We start from the raw sequence: 6,042 nt of genomic DNA on the forward strand, positions 1-6,042 counted from the left end.
AAAGCCTGACAAAAAGCCTGGACGTCTGGATTTTCTGACAGACGCCTGTGTAACAAGATGGACAGAGCTGAAATCTGTCCCTTTAATGAACTAGCTGATAAACCCTTTTCTAACCCTTCTTGTAGAAAAGACAATATCCTAGAGATCCTAACCTTACTCCAGGAGTAATGTTTGGATTCGCACCAGTATAGGTATTTACGCCATATTTTATGGTAAATCTTTCTGGTAACAGGCTTCCTAGCCTGTATCAGGGTATCAATAACCGACTCAGAAAAACCACGTTTTGATAAAATCAAACGTTCAATTTCCAAGCAGTCAGCTTCAGAGAAGTTAGATTTTGATGTTTGAATGGACCCTGTATCAGAAGGTCCTGTCTTAGAGGTAGAGACCAAGGCGGACAGGATGACATGTCCACTAGATCTGCATACCAAGTCCTGCGTGGCCATGCAGGCGCTATTAGAATCACTGATGCTCTCTCCTGCTTGATTTTGGCAATCAATCGAGGAAGCAGCGGAAAGGGTGGAAACACATAAGCCATCCCGAAGTTCCAAGGTGCTGTCAAAGCATCTATCAGAACCGCTCCCGGATCCCTGGATCTGGACCCGTAGCGAGGAAGTTTGGCGTTCTGGCGAGACGCCATGAGATCTATCTCTGGTTTGCCCCAACGTCGAAGTATTTGGGCAAAGACCTCCGGATGAAGTTCCCACTCCCCCGGATGAAAAGTCTGGCGACTCAAGAAATCCGCCTCCCAGTTCTCCACTCCCGGGATGTGGATTGCTGACAGGTGGCAAGAGTGAGACTCTGCCCAGCGAATTATCTTTGATACTTCCACCATTGCTAGGGAGCTTCTTGTCCCTCCCTGATGGTTGATGTAAGCTACAGTCGTGATGTTGTCCGACTGAAACCTGATGAACCCCCGAGTTGTTAATTGGGGCCAAGCTAGAAGGGCATTGAGAACTGCCCTCAATTCCAGAATGTTTATTGGAAGGAGACTCTCCTCCTGATTCCATTGTCCCTGAGCCTTCAGAGAATTCCAGACAGCGCCCCAACCTAGTAGGCTGGCGTCTGTTGTTACAATTGTCCAGTCTGGCCTGCTGAATGGCATCCCCCTGGACAGGTGTGGCCGATGAAGCCACCATAGAAGAGAATTTCTGGTCTCTTGATTCAGATTCAGAGTAGGGGACAAATCTGAGTAATCCCCATTCCACTGACTTAGCATGCATAATTGCAGAGGTCTGAGGTGTAGGCGTGCAAAAGGTACTATGTCCATTGCCGCTACCATTAAGCCGATCACCTCCATGCATTGAGCTACTGACGGGTGTTGAATGGAATGAAGGACACGGCATGCATTTTGAAGCTTTGTTAACCTGTCCTCTGTCAGGTAAATCTTCATTTCTACAGAATCTATAAGAGTCCCCAAGAATGGAACTCTTGTGAGAGGAAAAAGAGAACTCTTCTTTTCGTTCACTTTCCATCCATGCGACCTTAGAAATGCCAGAACTAACTCTGTATGAGACTTGGCAGTTTGAAAGCTTGAAGCTTGTATTAGAATGTCGTCTAGGTATGGAGCTACCGAAATCCCTCGCGGTCTTAGTACCGCCAGAAGGGCACCCAGAACCTTTGTGAAGATTCTTGGAGCCGTAGCCAATCCGAATGGAAGAGCTACAAACTGGTAGTGCCTGTCTAAGAAGGCAAACCTTAGATACCGGTGATGATCTTTGTGGATCGGTATGTGAAGGTAAGCATCCTTTAAATCCACTGTGGTCATGTACTGACCCTCTTGGATCATGGGTAAGATTGTCCGAATAGTTTCCATTTTGAACGATGGAACTCTTAGGAATTTGTTTAGAATCTTTAAATCTAAGATTGGCCTGAAAGTTCCCTCTTTTTTGGGAACCACAAACAGGTTTGAGTAGAACCCTTGTCCTTGTTCCGACCGCGGAACCGGATGGATCACTCCCATTATTAACAGATCTTGTACGCAGCGTAGAAACGCTTCTTTCTTTATCTGGTTTGTTGACAACCTTGACAGATGAAATCTCCCTCTTGGGGGAGATAATTTGAAGTCTAGAAGGTATCCCTGAGATATGATCTCTAGTGCCCAGGGATCCTGAACATCTCTTGCCCAGGCCTGGGCGAAGAGAGAGAGTCTGCCCCCCACTAGATCCGGTCCCGGATCGGGGGCTCTCGGTTCATGCTGTCTTTGGGGCAGCAGCAGGTTTCCTGGCCTGCTTGCTCTTGTTCCAGGACTGGTTAGGCTTCCAGCCTTGCCTGTAACGAGCAACAGCTCCTTCCTGTTTTGGTGCAGTGGAGGTTGATGCTGCTCCTGTTTTGAAGTTCCGAAAGGGACGAAAATTAGACTGTCTAGCCTTAGCTTTGGCTTTGTCTTGAGGTAGGGCGTGGCCCTTACCTCCTGTAATGTCAGCGATAATCTCTTTCAAACCGGGCCCAAATAAAGACTGCCCCTTGAAAGGTATATTAAGTAATTTGGACTTAGAAGTAACATCAGCTGACCAGGATTTTAGCCACAGCGCCCTACGTGCCTGTATGGCGAATCCTGAGTTCTTAGCCGTAAGTTTGGTTAAATGTACTACGGCCTCCGAAATGAAGGAATTAGCTAGTTTAAGGACTCTAAGCCTGTCCGTAATGTCGTCTAGCGTAGATGAACTAAGGTTCTCTTCAAGCGACTCAATCCAAAATGCTGCCGCAGCCGTAATCGGCGCGATACATGCAAGGGGTTGTAATATAAAACCTTGTTGAACAAACATTTTCTTAAGGTAACCCTCTAATTTTTTATCCATTGGATCTGAGAAAGCACAGCTATCCTCCACCGGGATAGTGGTACGCTTAGCTAAAGTAGAAACTGCTCCCTCCACCTTGGGGACCGTTTGCCATAAGTCCCGAGTGGTGGCGTCTATTGGAAACATCTTTCTAAATATTGGAGGGGGTGAGAACGGCACACCGGGTCTATCCCACTCCTTAGTAACAATTTCAGTTAGTCTCTTAGGTATAGGAAAAACGTCAGTACTCGCCGGTACCGCAAAGTATTTATCCAACCTACACAGTTTCTCTGGTATTGCAACGGTGTTACAATCGTTGAGAGCTGCTAAGACCTCCCCTAGTAATACACGGAGGTTCTCCAATTTAAATTTAAAATTTGAAATATCTGAGTCCAATCTGTTTGGATCAGAACCGTCACCCACAGAATGAAGCTCTCCGTCCTCATGCTCTGCGAGCTGTGACGCAGTATCAGACATGGCCCTAGCATTGTCAGCGCACTCTGTTCTCACCCCAGAGTGATCACGCTTGCCTCTTAGTTCTGGTAATTTAGACAAAACTTCAGTCATAACAGTAGCCATATCTTGTAATGTTATCTGTAATGGCCGCCCAGATGTACTAGGCGCCAAAATATCACGCACCTCCCGGGCGGGAGATGCAGGTACTGCCGCGTGAGGCGAGTTAGTCGGCATAACTCTCCCCTCGCTGTTTGGTGAAATTTGTTCACATTGTACAGATTGACTTTTATTTAAAGTAGCATCAATACAGTTAGTACATAAATTTCTATTGGGCTCCACCTTGGCATTGGAACAAATGACACAGATATCTTCCTCTGAGTCAGACATGTTTAACACACTAGCAAAAAAACTTACAACTTGGTTATAATCTTTTTTAGCAAAAAACGTACTGTGCCTCAAAGAGGTACTAACGATTAAATGACAGTTGAAATAATGAACTGAAAAACAGTTATAGCATCAAACTTTAAAACAACAAAACTTTTAGCAAAGGTTTGTTCCCATTAGTAAAATAACAATAATTAAATTTGACATAAAAAATACAAAGCAACGTTTTTATTCACAGTCACTATAAGAATTCTCACAGCTCTGCTGAGAGAATTTACCTCCCTTCAAAGAAGTTTGAGGACCCCTGAGATCTATCAGAGATGAACCGGATCATGCAGGAAATATAAAAGTAACTGACTGGTATTTTTTGATGCGTAGCAAAGAGCGCCAAAAACGGCCCCTCCCTCTCCCACACAGCAGTGAAGAGAAACGAAACTGTCACAATTAAAGCAAAAAAACTGCCAAGTGGAAAATAATGCCCAAATATTTATTCACACAGTACCTCAGCAATGTAAACGATTCTACATTCCAGCAAAAACGTTTAACATGATAAATAGTTATTAAAAAGGATTAGTGACCTTTAACAGAGTAGTTCCGGTGAAATACCATCCCCAGAATACTGAAGTGTATACATACATGTCATTTTAACGGTATGGCAGGATTTTTTCATCAATTCCATTCAGAAAATAAAAACTGCTACATACCTCAATGCAGATTCATCTGCCCGCTGTCCCCTGATCTGAAGCCTTTACCTCCCTCAGATGGCCGAGAACAGCAATATGATCTTAACTACTCCGGTTAAAATCATAGTAAAAAACTCTGACAGATTCTTCCTCAAACTCTGCCAGAGAAGTAATAACACGCTCCGGTGCTATTTTAAAATAACAAACTTTTGATTGAAGTCATAAAAACTAAGTATAATCACCATAGTCCTCTCACACATCCTATCTATCGTTGGGTGCAAGAGAATGACTGGGACTGACGTAGAGGGGAGGAGCTATATGCAGCTCTGCTGGGTGAATCCTCTTGCATTTCCTGTTGGGGAGGAGTTATATCCCAGAAGTAATGATGACCCGTGGACTGATCACACATAACAGAAGAAAAGGTATTTAAGGTGACCAATTGCAAGTTGTTGTTCTCTTTGACTCTCCTCTGAGTGGCAACATGGGGGCCTCAAATAAACACTCAAATGACCTGAAAACAAAGATTGTTCAACATTATGGTTTAGGAGAAGGCTACAAAAAAACCTTTCACAGAGATTTAAGCTGTCAGTGTCCACTGTGTGGAAGACCACAGGCACAGTTCTTGTTAAGGCCAGAAGTGGCAGGCCAAATAAAATATCGGAGAGGCAAAGGATGGTCAGAACGGTCAAAAACAGCCCACCTCCAACATCATCTTGCTGCAGATGGTGTCACTATACATCGTTCAACAAATTCAGCGCACTATGCACAAGGAGAAGCTGTATAGGAGAGTGATGCGGAAGAAGCCTTTTCTGCACACACCCCACAAACAGAGTCGCTTGAGGTATGCAAACGCACATTTGGAAAAGCCAGCTTCATTTTGGAAGATGGTGCTGTGGACTGATGAAACAAAGATTTAGTTATTTGGTCATAACAAGAGGCGTTATGCATGGTGGCAAAGGAACACAGCGTTCCAAGACAAACACTTGCTACCCATAGTACAATTTGGTGATTGTTCTATCATGCTGTGGGGCTGTGTGGCTAGTGCCGATACTGGGAGTCTTGTTAAAGTTGAGGGTCGCATGGATTCCACTCAATATCAGCAGATACTTGAGAATGTTGAGGAATCAGTCAAAGTTAAAGTTACGCTGGGGCTGGATATTTCTACAAGACAACAACCCAAAATACTTCTCAAAATCTACCCCAGCATTTACGCAGAGGAACAATTACAATGTTCTGGAATGGCCATCCAAGTCCCCAGATCTGAATATTATTGAAAATCTGTGGGGTGATTTAAAGTGGGCTGTCCATGCACGGCAACCATCAAACCTAACTGAACTGGAGATGTTTTGCAAAGGAGGAATGGTCCAATATACCTTCATCCAGAATCTAGACACTCATTACAGGCTATAGGAAGTGTGTAGAGGCTGTTATTTCTGCTAAAGGAGGCACTACTAAATATTCATGCAATATTTCTGTTGGGGTGCCCAAATTTATGCACCTGTCTAATTTCGTTTTGATGCATATTGCACATTTTCTGTTAATCCAATAAACCTCATTTCACTACTGAAATATTTCTGTGTCCTTCAGTTATTTGATAGGTCAAAATAAAATTGCTGATCCACCTAATTATTTATAAATTAAAATCATGGAAATTGTCAGGGGTGCCTAACTTTTGCATACGACTGTATATACACACTAATTCTTAGCTACTAGATTTTGAACATTTTTGTCAAACCCAT

The sequence above is a fragment of the Bombina bombina genome, unplaced genomic scaffold (assembly GCF_027579735.1).
Source record: "Bombina bombina isolate aBomBom1 unplaced genomic scaffold, aBomBom1.pri scaffold_1007, whole genome shotgun sequence".
In the NCBI taxonomy this organism is placed as follows: Eukaryota; Metazoa; Chordata; class Amphibia; order Anura; family Bombinatoridae; genus Bombina; species Bombina bombina.